At 41.1% G+C, this 18,193-nt stretch overlaps 1 long non-coding RNA gene across 1 annotated transcript; it reads left to right on the top strand.

Moving 5' to 3' along the window:
• The first annotated feature begins 850 nt into the window (after positions 1-850).
• LOC122733813 lies at positions 851-17,924 on the top strand. Its single transcript, XR_006353976.1, has 5 exons — positions 851-1,038; positions 2,400-2,599; positions 8,885-9,027; positions 10,047-10,233; positions 16,361-17,924. It is a non-coding gene; the product is annotated as an uncharacterized LOC122733813 (long non-coding RNA).
• The last annotated feature ends 269 nt before the right edge of the window (positions 17,925-18,193 follow it).

Here is an 18,193-nt window from a genome sequence, read left to right as displayed (position 1 = left end):
TTCATATAATTAAGTTTTCCTATTTTGTCTTTAGTTATTGCTTCTCTCCCTTGTTTGTTTAATAATTCACCACCTAGCCATAGCTGAAATGGGTACTTGGATCAACTTCTAACTTTTTTATGGTAAGATCTCTAATAATTAAGTTACATATCTATTTTGGATTTAATGTGTTATAAAATGTTTATACCCAATTTGTCAGACTGCTTTCCATTTTCCCCAGGTAATTTATGTTTTGGGGTTTATCGAATACTAGATTATACCACTATGATTGTTCCTTGTGTAGTCTTTTCTACTGATCTACTTTTTGTTTTTTGTTTTTCCAGGGCAATGGGGGTTAAGTGACTTGCCCAGGGTCACACAGCCAGTAAGTGTCAAGTGTCTGAGGCTGGATTTGAACTCAGGTACTCCTGAATCCAGGGCCAGTGCTTTATCCACTGCACCACCTAGCCTTGGGGGAGGGAGAGATATTTGGTAGCAACTGTTTTATACTGTCTTAGTCAATATCCTTTTCTAAAAGCTAATGGAAGTCTCTTGCTGACTAATATTTAATGGGAAGTACACCAGTAGGAACTTTGGAGCCAGCCTCTTAGGGTCACTCCTAAAACCCTAAAGGAAGACCCAGTTAACCACACACTCAGAACCTGTTTCATCAATGTGAGTAGGAGTTGGAGAAGTAGCGTTGCAGGGGGTGTTATATTTTTGTAAATAAAAGCTTGTGATTTTATGGTTTTTTCTTTGTTAATTCCATTTTCCTCCTTCTTTCAATCAGGTTGCCTAAAGCTTGACTGATTCTGTTATTTTTTTTTTTAAAGAACCAGCTTTTAGTTTTATCAGTTCTATAGTGTTGTTCCCCATGGCCATTGCCAGTCGTCCTGACTTATGTCTTACCTCTGGACTCAGATGACTCTGGAAGAGAGAATGACTCTGATGACTCTGTACAGCTCCACCTCACTTAAACCCAACTCATTGCAGATCAAGACATTGTCCTCCTGCTGTCATTGTTCTTCTTCTTCCAGAATAAGGGACAAACAAAAATTTGTGAGTAGTAGCTGCCCTCTGGGAACCCAACCTGCTTATTCAAGTTGAGCAGTGCTGCTATTTCTCTTCCTCCTTCTCTCAGTGCATCAACTCCGCTCCCCCCAACTAATGAAGTTGTCTTTTCCCATTGTACCCCCGCCCCTTTTCAGGCACTGACTCAGTCTCTACCTTCCACTGTCTGTCCTATTTTGTAGCAGCTCCCTTTTTCTTCACTGTTTAACCCAAACACCTATTCCTCTGTCCCAGTATGTATACTCTTCCACTTGGAAATTCCATCTCACAAAATGCATTGGTTCACCTAGAGAAGTCTGTGGTGCTTCAATTCTGCTCCTGTTTCTTTAAGTGAAGTCTTTATGGTCTACCTGATTCATTGACTATAACTCTTTGTCCTTTTTTAAACCTCGTTTCAATCTTTTTTAAAGTAACCTCTGAACATCAGGTAATTGGTTTCCTTACTTCCTCTTTTTGTGACAGGTGTGCATGTTCACACTTGTGTTTCTGTTGTTTTCTTATGTGCAAGTTGACAGTTCCATTCTCATCTGTTGGGTTTCACTTTTGGTTCTTGTTTTGTTGCAAAAAAGCTTCCACCTCTCATTCATTGAATGTCCATATTTTTTCCTTGCAGAGTAGGTCATTTGTGACTCTAGCTATAGATATCTACTTTTCATTTTTTAGGGCTGAAGAACAAAGTGGATAGAAGAAAGTGATTTAAAAAGCAGCCTGAATATAGGAGAAGTTACTGATTTTATACAGAATTTTTCTTTTGTTTTTATTGATTAAATTCATAATAAAGGGGAAAAAATGTAAAGGTTAAAGGAAAGTTAGCTTCAGAGTTGTTCTGCTTAGCCCTAGAGGGCAAATTTCACGACATTAGGATGAGGAATAGGTCAGAAGGTACCTGTTGTGTGCTGACCCTCCACAATAGCTACTCTTCTTTAACAGTGCAGAAGTTGTCAATTCATTGTTTTTTAAAGTTATCCCTCACAGAAAATCACTTACACAATAGCCTAGATATTTATACATGCCATTATATAGGTATTATATAGTTTCATATATAATATACATCTCTCTCTCTATATATATATATATAAATATATATATATATATATGCATGTATATTCCTAAGCTATTAGATTTTTCTTATGTTGGTTTGTCCAAAGTGACAGCGGCTGAATGGTTATGAAAACAGTCAAAAATCCCAAGTAATCTAATCTCTGCAAATTCCTCCCAGTCCTTCAGTTTGAAATAACTAACTCAAGCAAAGAAATTGAACCAGATTCCAACAACGATGAATTGGTGGAGATGCATTTTAGAAAACTAACAATCAATCTCCTATGATACTCTGAATTCTTTTTTTTCAGGCTGAAAGCTTTATTGGTGATGACAGCTGACAGACATTCCTTACAACATCATGGACTTGGAAAGTGGTTCACATATTTTGGCACTTCATTTTCAAGAGGAACTGGAGTAAGTTCCTGCCAACATTCCACAAAATTACACCTTTCAAGGGCTTTTTTGATGTCTCCACTCCTTTGCTCCAATATTCCTGGAAAATCCTCGAGTAAGTACAGTTCGTTATTGCATTCCCCAAAGAATGGCCTCCCCGTAATCAACCCTTACAGAGTTCAGGAGGTCCCCATTTTCATGGGGGAAGTGCTTTAATCAAGATGAATTTTTTCCAGTTTTCAGTAATCGGAGCTCTTCCTGAGTTTGCTTCAACCCTCCTTTCAGATGAAATTATCAAATTTCCATGGCAATTAAATGAAAAAGTTTGAGCAAATGGATCACTCTGTACAATGGACAACTAGAAGCAAGTGAAATTGACTTGGGGGGAGGAAGGGAGGGGGCACAGGTTTCAGCATGCTGGCTGCAAAGCTGCCCTTTCACAATAGAAAGGTTTTTGTTTTCTTGCCAGATACATTTCCTCAGTCATTTTATCTGGATCCCCTACCAAACAAGGCTGATTCTAGCCAAAAGGACTGTAATCAAGAAAACAAATAACAGCATAAAAATTAATTATGCAATTAGACAGGAAAACAAATGGCTGCTCCTAATTCAGGGCAGATAGGAAGGATTGTCCAATTGGTTAGCCTTGTAATGCTAGCCATCACTGCAATATGATCTAAAAGACTTCCAAGGAAAGAGGTTTGAATACTGGATTGACTGTTTCTCAGAAATAAAAAACCTCGATTTTGAAAGCAGAGTTGTAACTGGGGTAGGGTAACCTGAGGCTTGCCCTAGGCCACTGCAATTTTGAGGTTGCAAAATTTGAAATGATTTTTTTAAATGTCAAATTTTAAAGATTGTTACATTTACATTTTAAGTACTTGTATCCCAGTAGCACAGAAATAACTGAGCTTACTATCTAACAGCAGGAGGTAACAGGTATCACAGTAATTTGGTAGCTTCTCCTTACATGCATGCCTTCCCAACAGGCCTGGGGTCCATCCCACCCATCTTGCTGCTCGTGCTACCCCTTCCCCCTTTACAAAGAATTTAGCAAGAAGTATAACATGTGCTTCTGCTCCAGTACCCCCTCTTCTCTTCCCCTCACCCAAACCTTGATCACAGGGTTTCTCTTTTTGTTTCCTTTAATCCTTCCTTCATTAATGCACCCTCCGAAGTTCAAGATTGTTTTGCTTCTGACTAATCCTTCCTGCCTGTTTCCCTGTTGAGTTTGATCTTTTTCTTCACAAAACTCTTTGTGTGGGTCCAAGCCTCACAGCGTTTGCTGTTTTCTCAAGCTGGAACAATGTCCCAGAGACTCCCTCCTAGGGCTAGTGTTGGGGTGCCCACGTTTCTCCCTCCTACTTAAAATAATTTGTGTTAATTACTTCCTGAATGGTTTGAATATCACACATTATGGGGGCAGCTAGGTGGCACAGTAGATTAAGCACCAGCCCTGGATTCAGGAGTACCTGAGTTCAAATCCAGCCTCAGACACTTGACACTTACTAGCTGTGTGATCCTGGGCAAGTCACTTAACTATCATTGTCCCGCCCCCCCCCCCAAAAAAAATATATATATATATACATATATATATATATATATATATATTATATTATGAAGTAGATTTGAGTCCTTTGAATACTAAGATCTTTACCTTGTTCTTGGGCTAACTTAGGGAATTTGTGTGAAGCACTGCAGAGTTCTTCCTGTATTTGTACAACAGAAGACCTGGTTTAAATCCTCATTTTGCCACTTCTCTGTGATCTTAACTTCTTTGGGCCTTGTGAGTGAAATGACCTTTAAGGTCCTTTTCGGCTCGAAAAACTATTCTACGATTTCTTGTATTATTTCAATTTCTAACACCTTACCTATATCGTTTCTCTGAAACATCTGAAATCTATTCTCCAAAAATCTAGGGTGCATATTAAACTGTATCCTGCTGTCTCTATCACCAGCTCTAAGATAGAATGGATAATTAGTTCTTATCGATTAGAGTTTTTATGTCACTGTAGTTGAACAAATAGTATTTTTAAAGGCAGAAAAGGAAAAAAATGAGCATAACTTTACATGGCAAAGGTCTGAAGATACTTGTAGACCTTTCTACCTCTATAAAGAGATGAGGTGGGAGTGTCTCCTCCCACCTTTTCTTTTGTGGTTGTGCTTCCCTTGGAGTCATGGTGTGTATTGCTCTCTTAGCCCAGCTTCTTTCATTTTCCATCAATTCATGTAACTCTTCCATTACGTTTCATGTACCACAATTTGTTTAGCTGTTCCCCTACGCGATAGCAAATAACTTATCACAAAAAGTACTACTGAAAATATTTTGGTGTATATGGGGACTTTCTCCTTATCAAGGGCTTCTTTAGAAGAGTAAGCCTAATAAAAGAATTTCTGGGTCAAAGAGGATGGGCGTTTTAGTCACTTTATTTCTGTAATTCCAAATTCCTTTCCAGAATGATTATACTTCTTTGAAGTTCTACCAGCAATGCAACAAGATGCCCATCTTCTCACAGTCCCTTCCAACATTGCTTAGTCTCATCTTTTATTGTATTTGCCAAGTTGCAGAGTGTGAGGTAAAATGTCAGTTGTTTTGATTTATGTTCCATTATTATTAGCAATAATATTTTGTAATTCTTCTGAGAAGTTTGTTCATATTCTTTGACCACTCATGTATTGGGGAATTAAATTAACATCCAAGACATATCTGTGAGAGGTGGGATCTGTTTCTCAATATTTCTTGATAGTATGATGGTCATGGATCCATTTCAGAATATGGTGTAAGGTGTTAGTCTAATCCTGATTTCTGCCAGGTTGCTTTAGTGTTGTCCCAGATGTTATTTATTGAACGAGGAGTTCTTTCCTAAATAATTCATGTTTTCTAGTTAATTGAACACTGGGTTATTAAGTCCTATTATTTCTGATTCTCCTTTGTCTAGTCTGTTCCCTTATTCTGCCTCTCCTTTTATTTTTAACCAATACCAGATGGATTCAACGACTGTGCTACTTTATATTACAGTTTGAGGTCTGTAACTGCTCTTCCCCCTTCATTCCCCTTGATATTCTTTATCTTTTGTTTTTCCAAATGAATTTTGTTATTTAATCAAGCTCTGTAAGGTATGTCTTTGACAGTTTGTTTTTAATGCTATCCAGTGTTAAAAGTATGAATTAACTTTGATATTGTTTTGTCATTTTTATCATATCGGCAGGCCTAGCCATGAATACTGAGTATTGTTTTCCCTTTCAATCACTGTCTTGGATTTTATCATATAGGAATGTTGACTTTTGAGGGTTGTAGCCTGAAATTTTGCTGAAGATGTTCATTGTTTCAATTAGCATCTTAGTTGATTGATTAAGGGTTTCTAAGCAAACTATATTATCATCTGAATATAGGGACAGTTCATCTCCTTTTCAATGTATCTTTGCACTTTTAATTTCTTATGATGCTCGACTTTGGATTTAGAGAAATGGCTTTGGGGATATTAAAAAGGTCTCTTTCTCTTTGTAGGGTTGGGATTTTGATTGTATAAATGAGTGTTGTGTTTTGTAAAAGGCTTTCTCTGCATCTATTGGGATAATCATCATTCTGTGTGTTTCTTGTAAGCAACAGTGTGGGGTTTGGGTTCCATATCGAATATGTCACCTTTTAATTTTAGTGGACTGTTTCCATTTAAAGTTGAGTTAGCTTTATATATAATATGTATTTCTGAACTAACTGTATCAGTTTGCTTTTCTTTCTCTTGCTCTTTTCATTACATAGTATTCCCTTTCTGTTTTTCTCTGATTTATGGTCCTCACACTTTTTAGTCTCTTCTGGCATTAAAGCTCCTAAGGTGCCCATTTTGTGTCCCTTACTCTTAAATTTCTATGTTATTGCCTTGCAGATGCTGGAGTGGATATTTGCTCTTTGGTAGAAAACTTCCTATTTCCCTGGTCGTGCTGTTCATTTTTCTTTCTTGCTCTTTTTTCCCATTGACCATGAAGCCTGATCCATGGCCTTCCCACTCTTCAGGAGGTCACTTGCCCCCAAGAGCCATGGTGAGGTAGGATTGCATGGTTTCAAAGCACCAAACGCTTGCACTGTAAGGTTCCAATATTCAGTGCTACCCCTCCTACAACTGAAACAAGAGTTCCCCATTTCCTTCCCCCGTGCCCCCTCATCCACTCTCCCATATGTTCTCTTTGTCCTGAGAGACTATAGGAGTTCTTTTTCTTAGCCTTGATTTGGCTCTATCACATATTCCCTCTTCCTCTTCTTTCCTCCTTTCACTTTGTCACACAAAAGAATTGATTCCCCTGTAGGCAGCCTTTTGTGAGGGTTCCTTGAGAATTGTTCAGACCTGTTTCTCTTAGATTTGCCTTTTGATTTCACCCTTATCAGTTTGTATATTTGTAGAAAAAAAAATCTCTTAATGGTTTCTTTGTTGCTACTTTCTTTGGTTGCTCTATCTACTTAGCTTTCTTGTATTGCTGTTGTTTGGGGTGTTTCTTTTCTAAGAATTCTTCAAATGCCTCAACTTTTTCCCTTAAGGATTAGGTTCCAAGTTTCAGGGTGTGGCACAGAGGCAGGTTCTCTTGAAGCTGGTATCATGCTTGCAACCACCCTTAGCATTGCCCGAATCCTGAGGGCCAGCCTGGACCTGAACTCTTCAGGGGCTGGGAAGGCCTCAGTTATGCCCCACCCTCTTCTCCCCGATCCTTGCATTTTCTTTTGCAAAGCTGTACCCAGGCCTGCTGTCTCCTGTTTTCCTCTTCTCCAGTTTCCTGTTCAGATGTGTATCTAGTAGAGGAATCTGGGATTGGATAAAACTATAGAAATCTGCTACCTTTTCTTCAACCACGGAAAGCCCTACATACCAAGGAATAACATTGTTCAAGTTAATCTCTGTGTCAAAGAGAATAACGACAACAATAATAGCAGCTAACATTTACACAGCACTTTAAAGTTCACAAAATGCTTTGCATATGTTATCTCAAAGAAAACTCTATATTGGATGAACTGATATTTTTGGTGGACCTTAGCAAGGAAGTGATGTAGAGAGGTAGGTTGGCTAAATGGGTGCTGAGATATCAACTCCCCAGGGCTTGATCAGAGGGGAACTATTAGAGTGTAAGGCCCTGAAGATTCCTAACTAAATTCATTCATTGTTAGTTTGTTACCCTACCACGGTTGCTGCTCTGATTTATTACTTACATGCTCTTTTATGTTTTCATCTGTGACAAATAACTTTAGTGGAAAATTAAGAGATGGTTGGTGAATATCTAGGAATGGAAGTAGTGATTACAAACAGCCAGCATCAAGAACAGGTCATGCCAGACTAACCTCATTTCTTTTTTTTCTTTTTCTTTTTTTTTTTTTTTAGTGAGGCAATTGGGGTTAAGTGACTTGCCCAGGGTCACACAGCTAGTAAGTGTTAGGTGTCTGAGGCCGGATTTGAACTCAGGTACTCCTTACTTCAGGGCCGATGCTCTATCCACTATGCCACCTAGCTGCCCCTCATTTCTTTTTTGATAGGATTGTTAAATAGGAGAGGAATACTGTGAATGTAGTTTACCTAGATTTGACGTATTTTAATTTTTTGAAGGGATTTATTTTTTGCAATATAATGCCCAACTGTAAGTATCACTAAAGCATCCTATCTTCCTTTTACATTAAATTTTATTTGTTATGATTGGCAAAAATCTGCCTTCTCTCTCTCTCCATCATTCCCCATCCCCACACAAACAAATTAAGAAAGAAAAGCAAAACCCATGTTGCAAACATGTGTAGTCAGACAAAACAAATCTCACTGGACATATGAGAAAAACGTCTCATTGGGTACTGTGAATCCTTCACCTCTTGGTCAGCAGGTGGGTAGCATGCTTCATCCCTAGTGCTCTGAAATAGTGGTTGGTCATTAAGGTGATAGGTGGTAACAGTTGCAGAGTCTTTCAGAGTTGTTTGACTTCACAGTATTGTTGTCAGTATAAAGTGTTTCCCTGGTTGTTTTCACTTCACTCTCCATCAGTTCATGCAAGTCTTTGTTTCTCTGAAATCATTCCTTTCGTCATTTCCTACAGGGCAGTGGTATTTCATTCTCTCCATATGCCCCAACTTGTCTATCCGTTCTCCGGTTGATGGGCACCTCCTCAGTTTCTAATTCTGTTCCCTGCAAAAAGAGTTGTAAATATTTTTTTTACATTTTTAAAGTTTGTTTTGCTTAGCGTTCCACTCATCCCATCCTTAGTTAACTCTCGCTCTTATTCTGCTTTTTCCCCTTTCCCTCCTTTAACTGGTTCAGATGACAGTCGGATTCTGCTCAAATGCACTCCCTGCCCCTTCCTCCTTGTTTGTATAAACTTCTACTTGTCCACCCTGATTATAATTGCCCCTAACCTTCTTCTCCATCCTTTCCCCCAGGGTATTCTACATCTGTTCTTCCCTTTTGTCTTCTTTTGACATCATCAAGGCATAAAAAACCTACTCCCAGACCTGTTGCCTAGTTAAACTCCTTCTGTGACCCCTGATAGAGTTCAGAGGGGTCATATGTGTCATCTCTCCAGGTAAGTATGAAAGTTATTTATTCTTGTTTAGTCTCTTGATGTTTCATTCATGTGTACCTATTCGTCTTTCTCTTGCCACCTTTGGTCCTCTCATCGGGAATGCTTGGAAGTCCTCTATTTTGGTCTTACTTTTTTACTCTGTAGAATTATACTGGGCTGTAAGCGTTGCTTTATTTCGCCTTCTGGAATACCATCAAGCTCTCAAATCCTTTATAGTGATGGTCACTAAATGGTATGTGATTATGACTATGGCTCCTCCGTACCTGTTTTTTTTTTTTTTCTTTCTAGGTACTTACGGTATTTTCTCTTTGCCCTGGAAACTTTGGGATTGTGCTATGCTCCTCAGAGTTTTTATTTGGAGGTTTCTTTCAGGAAGTAAATGGTGGATTCTATTTCTACTTCCTTCTCTGATTTTAAGAGATGTGATCAGGTTTTTTTTCTATGATTTCTTGAAATATGATTGATGCAAAGGCTTTTCTTTGCTCATGGATCTCAAGTAGTCTAATTTTTTTTTTACATTCTCTCTCCTCAACCCGTTTTCTAGGTCATTTGTTTATCCTAGGAGACAACTCACATTTTTTTTTCAGACTTTTGACTTTATTTAAATATTTCTTGATGGCTCAGAGGCATTAGCTTATATCAGGTCCATTCTAATATTCAGGGAGGTTTTTTCCCCAAACGTTTCTTCTTCTAGCACTTTCATAGGAATTCTGGTTAGACTAGTAGTGTCCAAGCTGCATTTTCTTAGTTACTTTTCCTATCACTGGAATAGCTGTTGCGGTAGCATTGTTTTCATTTGCTTATTCTTGTAACCTGTTTTCTAACTTGGTGTTTCATGTTAGGGTCGAGCTTGTGTCCTCTGGGGTCATTCTACTCCTTTCTTGGAATTTGGAGTATTGGGTTGTGCCAGGATCTAAGGGGGACAGCTCATTTGGGGGCCCCATGGTGGCCTGATACATGTCAAAGTCTGAGCACTGCCCCTCTGGTCTGAGGTTCCTCTCCTGGTCGTTCCTCCACAGGCTTCAGACTGGAACCAAGAGCCCACTACACTCACAGCATCAGAGCCACACAGATGCTGCTGCTGCTGCTTCTGAACTTCCTCTTCAGGCCACAACCCCTCCTCACTCAGTCCTGGATCTGCTACCCAGAAGCGGAGAGTGAGCAGCAGACCTGGCACTTGGCAGCTATTTCTGCACCCTTCATAAGGTAAGGATGCCCCCTCCAGCCCACACATACACTCCCTATTTCCTTTCTCTCCCTGACACATACTCTCTTCCTCTCTCTCTTCTCTACTTCTCCCACACATACTCTATCTCTTCTAACATTCCTGCTCACACTCTCCCTCTCCCTATCTCCCTCACACACTCATACTCTTAACCAATCTTCTTTATTTTTTCCTGCCCCAACTCCCATACACTCTCCACATCTCTCTTCTATCACTTCCTTCTCTACCTCCTCTATTATCCTTTATCTATTTCTTCCTCCCCCCTACACACTCTCTCCTTTCTATTCTCTTAGACTGTGTATATATCTTCCTTTCTGTATCAACTCCTCTCCCACACTCAGATAAACACTCTTTCCCATCTCTTTGACACACACACATTGTCTCGATTTTCTCTCTCCCTTCTCTACCTCTATCTTTTCTTCTCCCCTTTCTCCGTTTTATACCCACCTCACATACTCTCTCCCTAGCTCTCCTCTTTCTCCCTTCTTTCCCAGTCTCTTCTCCTCTCACCCCCCAAGTCACATATACTTTTTCTCCCTATCAGCTTTTCTCTCCCTTCCTCACTCCTGCTTCTCTAACAATCCCACACACTCTCCCACATAAACACTATCCCCTTCTTTACCTCTTCCTCTCACATACACACACTCTTTCCCTATCTCTTCCTTTCTCCGTCCTCTACTTCTTCTTCCCCCACCTCGCACACACTCTCCACATCTCTTTCCTATCACTTCCTTCTCTACCACTCCCACTCACTCTCTTTACCAATCTCCCCTTTCCCTCCCTTCTTTCCCTCCGCTGTATCACCTAAATACACTCTTCTCTACCGCTCTTTTCTTCTCCCCTTTCTTCCTCTATCTACATCTCCTCTCCTACACCTCAACACTCTCTCCCTTCTATCTCTGACACCCAGTGTCTATTTTCTTTCTTTTCTTCTCCCCTTTTACACCCACCTCAGACACACAAACACATACACTCTTTCTCCCTCTCATTTTTTCTCTCCCTTCCTCACTCCTGCTTCTCTAACAATCTGACACACTATCTCTCTCTATCCCCTTCGTTACCTCTTCTTATCCCCTTTCTCCCCCCCACTCATACATAAATACTCTATATCTATCCCCCTTTTCCCCCAACTCTCTTCATCTGTTCTCTCCTATCTCTCTCCATCTCACACACTCCCTCTCCCTCTCTCTCTAACATCCTCACTCACTCATACATACTTTCTCTCACAATCCCACACATTCTCCAACATATCTCCCTCTATAGCCTTCTTTACCTCTTCCCAATCTCCTCCATACTATTTCCCTATCTCTTGCTCTCTCCACATCTCTCCCTCCTCCCCCTCCCTTTACCAATCACCTCTTCCCTATTTCCTCTCCTCCCCTTTCTTCCAATCTCTTCTCTCTCCCACTTTCTCTCCTTATCTCATACACTTACTCACACACAAACACACTCTATCAATCTCTTCTTATCCTTGCTCTCCACCTTTTTTCACACTCTACATCTCTCTCTTCTTCTCCCCAACTCACATACACACACATATTCTTTTCCAATTTCCTCTATCTACATCTCCTCTCAATCTCTACCTCCCCCACTCGCACACAGTGTCTATTTTCTCTCTTTTCTTCTCCCCTTTTACACCCACCTCAGACACACACACACTCTTTCTCCCTATCATCTTTTCTCTCCCTTTCTCCACAACTTCCACAGTTCACACTCTATCCACATGTCCTATCTCTCTCACACACAAAGACACTCTTTTCCAATTTCCACTATCTACATCTCCTCTCCTTCCTCCTCCCCCCACTCTATCTTTTCTTTTACACCTAAACTCTCTCCCTTGTCTCTCTTCTAATCTCCCTCTTTTCTCTCCTACTTCTCTAACAATCCCACATACTCTCCAACATATCTCCCTCTATACCCTTCTTTACCTCTTCTCTCATACATACACTCTCCACATCTCTTTTTTTCTACCCCTCTCATATACTCCCTCACACTCACACTCCCTTCACCTCTTTCCCCCCAACTCACACAAACACACTCTTTTCCAAATTCCTCTATCTACATCTCCTTCCTATCTTCTCTTTTACACCTAAACACACTCTCCCAATCTCTCCCTCTCCCCTTTCAACTCTCTCCCCCCTTATCTCATACACTTACTCACATACAAACATACTCTCTTTACCAATCTCCTCTTTCCCTCCCTTCCTCACTCCTGCTTCTCTAACAATCCGACACACTATCTCTCTCTATCCCCTTCCTCCCCCCCACTCATACATAAACATTCTATATCTATCCCCCTTTTCCCCCCCACTCTCTTTATCCGTTCTCTCCCTCCCCCCAATCACACCCACCCTCCATCTTTTCTTTTACACCTAAACACTCCCTTGTCTCTCTTCCTCACTCACACACTCATACATACTTTCTCTCCCTATCTTTCCACTCTATCTCTCTCTTTTCTCTCACAATCCCACACATTCTCCTATCACTTCCTCCTCCCCCTCTTATATACTCCTTCACACTCCCTTTACCAATCACCTCTTCCCTCTCTTCTCTACATCTTTCTTTTCTTATCCTCTTTTCCCCCAACTCACACAAACACACTCTATCAATCTCTTCTTATCCCCTTTCTCCCTCCTCTACTTCTTCATCACCCACTCATACATAAACACTCTATATCTAGCCCCTTTCTATCTCCTCTTTCCCATCACTTCCTTCTCTACCTCCCCAACTCTCTCTCTCTCTCACACACACTCTTTTCCAATTTCCGCTATCTACATCTCCTCTCCATCTTTTCTTTTACACCTAAACACTCCCTTCACCTCTCTCCCAATCTCTTCCTTCCCTTCTGTAACATCCTTTCTGTATCTCCCACTCACATACAAACTATCCCTTCTCTGCCCTTTATCCCTATCTCCTCTCTCATAGACTGTGTGTGTGAGGAGGTAGAGAAGGAGGGGATAGATATAGAATGTTTATGTATGAGTGGTGGGGGAAGAGGAGATGGAGATAGAGGAAATTGGAAAAGAGTGTGTGTGTGTGAGAGAGAGTTGGGAGTGTTTAGGTGATACAGAGGAGAGAGAAAAGAGAGGGAGAAAGGGCAGAAGTAAAAAGAGGTAGAGGAGGGGGACAAAGAAATAGAGAAGGAAGTGATAGGAAAGAGATGAAGAGAGTGTGTGTATGAGTAGGGGGGAGAAAGAAAAAGAGGAGATAGAAAGGGGCTAGATATAGAGTGTTTATGTATGAGTGGGTGGGGAGAAAGGGGATAAGAAGAGATTGATAGAGTGTTTAGGTGTAAAAGGGAAGGAGAGGAGATGTAGATAGAGGAAATTGGGAAAGAAGATAAGAAAAGAAAGATGTAGAGAAGAGGTGATTGGTAAAGGGAGTGTGAGGAGTGGAGGAAGTGATAGGAGAGAGATAGAAGGGAAGAAGAGGAGATAGAGTGGAAAGATAGGGAGAGAAAGTATGTATGAGTGTGTGAGTGAGGATGTTAGAGAAAGCAGGAGAGAGAAGGGAAGGAAGAGAGACAAGGGAGTGTTAAGGTGTAAAAGAAAAGATAGAGTGGAGAGATAGGGAGGGTGGGTGTGATTGGGGAGAGGAGATGTAGATAGCGGAAATTGGAAAAGAGTGTCTTTGTATGTGTGTGTGAGAGAGAGAGTGAGTGTATGACAGGGGGAGAAAGAAAGAGAAGGGATAATAGAGGAGGTAGAGAAGCAGGAGTGAGGAAGGGAGAGAAAAGATGAGAGGGAGAAAATCTAGACTATGTATGTGTGTCAAAGAGATGGGAAAAGAATGGAGAAAGTGTGGGGGGGAGAGGTAGAGAAGGGAAAGTGTGTCTAGGTGTAAAAGAGAAGATAGGGTGGGAGGAGAGGAGATGTGTGCGTGTATGAGAGGGGGAGAAGAAAAGAGAGAAAATAGAGACTATGTGTGTCTGTCGAAGAGATTGGAAGAGAGACAAGGGAGAGAGTTTAGGTGTAAAAGAAAAGACAGAGTGGGTGTGATTGGGGGAGGAGGAAGGAGAGGAGATGTAGATAGAGGAAATTGGAAAAGAGTGTTTGTATGTATGAGTAGGGGGGAGAATGGGGAGAAGAAAAGAGAGAGAAAACAGAGTATGTGTGTCTGTTAAAGAGATAGAAGGGGAGAGGAGATGTAGATAGAGTGTGGGGGGGAGGAGGAAGGAGAGCTGTAGAGAAGGGAGTGTGGGTGAGAGAAGAGACTGGGAAAGAAGGGAAAAAGAGGAGAGCTAGGGAGAGTGTGTGTGACCAGGAATGTTAGACAAAGGGAGACAGTGTTGAGGTGTAAAAGAGAACATCGAGTGGAGATGTAGATAGAGGAAATTGGAAAATAATGCATGTGTGTGTGTGTGAGAGAGAGGAAGAGATAAAGAAGGGGATAAAGGGAGATAGTGTTTGTGTGGGATTGTTAGAGAAGCGGTAGAGAGAAAATAGGGTCTGTGTGTGTGAGGGGGGAGAAGAGGTAGAGAACGGAAAGAGTGTTTAGGTGTGAGTGTAAGAGAGGGAAAAAGAGGAGATTGGTAAAGAGAGTGTGTTTAGGTGTAAAAGAGAAGATACAGTGGAGAGATAGGGAGGGTGTGATTGAGGGAGGAGGAAGAGAGAGAGGGGATAAGAAGAGATTGATAGAGTGTGTTTGTGTGTGAGAGGAAGAGGTAAAGAAGGGGATAGAGGAAGATAGTGTTTATGTTGGACACTGTGTGGGATTGTTAGAGAAGCAGGAGTGCAAGGAGAAGAGACTGGGAAAGAAGGAAGAATGAGGAGAGCATGTGTGAGCAGGAATGTTAGACAAAGGGAGAGAAGAGAGAGAGTGTATGTGTTTGTGGAGAGACCGAGTGACAGGGCATAGGGAAAGGGGAGAGGAAGAGAGAAGAGACATAGGGAGTGGAAAGTATATGTGTGTTTGTGTTTGAGTGTGAGGGAGGCGACATCCTTACCTTATGAAGGGTTCAGAAATAGCTGCCAAGTGCCAGGGCTGAGTGAGGAGGGGTTGTAGGCCTTGGGTTGTGGCCTGAAGAGGAAGTTCAGCAGCAGCATCTGTGTGGCTCTAATGCTGTGAGTGTAGTGGGGTCTTGGTTCCAGTCTGAAGCCTGTGGAGGAACGACCAGGAGATGAACCTCAGACCAGAGGGGCAGTGCTCAGACTTTGCCATGTGTCAGGTTACCATGGGGGAAGTAAAAGCTTGTGGGGCCCTCCATATGAGCTGACTCTGAACTCCAAGAAAGTAGTAGAGGGGCAGCTAGGTGGTGCAGTGGATAGAGCACCAGCTGTGGAGTCAGGGGGACCTGAGTTCAAATCTGCCCTCAGACACTTCTAGCTATGTGACCCTGGGCAAGTCACGTAACCCCAATTGCCTCACCCAAGAAAAAATAAAGTAGTAGAATGACCCCAGAGGACTCAAGCTCAGCCCTAACATAAAACACCAAGTTAGAAAATAGGCTACAAGAATGAGCAAACGAAAACAATGCTACCACAACAACTGTTCTAGTTATAGGAAAAGTAACTTCTAAACTTGAGAAGGGCTCCAAAACACCTACAATCAAAAAGCATCCACAAAAATGCAGCTTGGACACTACTAGTCTAACCAGAATTCCTCTGGAAGTGCTAGAAGAAGACCAATTTGGGGGGGAAACCGCCTTGATTATGAGAATGGACCTGGTATAAGCTAATGACTGAGGCATCAAGAATGTCCCATAAATAATAGTCTCACACACATACACTATCTCCTCTCCCCTTCTATCTTTCTCACATACACTCACACTTAACATTCTCTCCTTCTCCCTCTCACACATAAACACTCTCTCCAAATCTGTTCTATCTCCTCTTTCTGCCCAACTCTCACAGAGAAACACTCCCTATCTCCTCTCTCACCTTCTCTACCTCTCTTCTCTTCTCCCCTTTTTCTCTCACTATATTCTTTGTCTCACACATTCTCTCTCTCCACTAATAGAGTGGATGCCTGAGGTGGGCCCAGACTTAGGCCAGCCTATAGCTCTTACTGCACCAGAAGGTAGACAATAAATATGGCACTTTACCTTGAAGAAGTTTGGAAGTTTCCTTGTAAGTCGATTAAGTGGCGTTCTTTTGCTGTTTCTCATAGATGAAATGGAATGTCTACAACCACAATTTGAGCTCAGTCTTGAAGGAAGCCTGATGAGAGAAAAAAGCCGTCTATGAAATAAGGGTGAAAAGGCACAGAACCACAGACTGAAAATATGGCATCCTAGACTTCAAGTTGAAAGGGACTTTTCAGGTCATCTGGTTGGTTGAATTCCCTCATTTTAGGAACAAGGACCTGAAGCTCTGTGACATTAAGTGACTTGCCCAAGGTCACACTCAGTAGCAGGGCCTGGATTTAAACTTGGGTCTTCTGACTCCCAAATTTGCACTCTGTACACTCTCTCTGTAGCTATCTCAGTGTAACAAAGACAGACAACATAGACCTACCTCACTGATGCCAAATTTTCAAATGAAATCCATACAGAGTGATCTATCTAGAAAATGATTCACTAGGACTAGGTTAGATTCATAAAGATGGTTAACATTAGGAAAGCAATAAGCATAATCACAGAAGCAGCCAAGATAACAAAAAACCCACCCAAATACCACAAGAACTTCAGAAAATAAAACCTTTGCTAAAGACCTAGCTCGCATTGTTGGGAGTCGAGACACTGGAAGACATTTTAGTGACAAGAGAAATAAAGCAAACATGTGCCTTTCCTCCATTCTTATGACATCATTCTACAAACTCTAGCTGTAGGGATAAAACGAGAGCAAAGGTGGACTCAAACCACCAGTGACCAGAGAAGGTGACCAAGTCCAGGGAGGCTCAAAGCTGTTCTCCCATATGTCAATCCCTAGAGTGTGCTGGTTTAATGAGAATGTTCACATCAAAAACCAACTATTTCAGGGAGCCAAGAGAAAGTCTTTAGCTACCAAGGAACCAAGTAGCCCAGAATTGTGGCAAAAGGATTAGAAAACTGAAGAATTAAGGCGGTTAAAAAAGAAAGGAAGAAGAAAATTCACCATTTTAGGTTAAAAGCAACATGTCCACATCATTAGGATCAAACAAAGAGAGGTGAGAGCTTGCTAGTACACAGATGAGAAGACACTTAGTCAGGGTGAAAGTAGAGAGAATGTGAGATATACAAGTCCCTATTCCCTCCAGGAGCAAACATGAAATCCTCTGCTTGGCATTCAAAGCCCTTCCTAACCCAGCCCTCATATACTTTTCCAGTCTTCTTACACCTTATTCCCCAATATGTACTCTTTGATCCTGGATGTTGGATGAACAAGACCCTCCATCTCTCAGCTCTGGCTTCCTCTAAGTGCACCATGGGTGGAGTTGTGAACTGATCCAACCATTTCGGAGAGCAATTTGAAATTATGGCCGAAGGTCTATAAAACTATGCAAAGCCTTTGCCCCTAGCAATAACACCACTAAGTCTGTATCCTAAAGACATCAAAAGGGAAAATAGCCTATTTGTACAAAAACATTTACAGTACCTCTTTTTGTGGTGGCCAATAATTGGAAATTAGAGGATGTCCATCAGTTTGGGAAATGGTTAAACAAGCTATGGTATATGATTGTGATGGAATATTATTGTGCTATAGGAAATGACAAGCAGGAGGATTTCAGAAAAACCTGGATTTACTTACATGAACTGGTGGAAAGAGAAGTAAGCAGAACCAGGATAACACTGTACATAGTAACAACAATATTATATAATAAAGAACTGTGAATGACTTACCTATTCTCAGCCATACAATGACCCAAGACAATCCCAAAGGACTCACGATGAAGCCCACGATCCTCCTCCAGAGAAAGACCTGATACTGTTTCACTTCCTTTCATTTTTTTTGTTCTCCTGTACAAAATGACTAATGGAAATGTTTCATACAATTGCACATATATGATTATATATACACATAT

This window comes from Dromiciops gliroides, chromosome X (assembly GCF_019393635.1).
Source record: "Dromiciops gliroides isolate mDroGli1 chromosome X, mDroGli1.pri, whole genome shotgun sequence".
NCBI classification, from domain to species: domain Eukaryota; kingdom Metazoa; phylum Chordata; class Mammalia; order Microbiotheria; family Microbiotheriidae; genus Dromiciops; species Dromiciops gliroides.
This window is presented reverse-complemented; position numbering and strand designations above follow the sequence as displayed.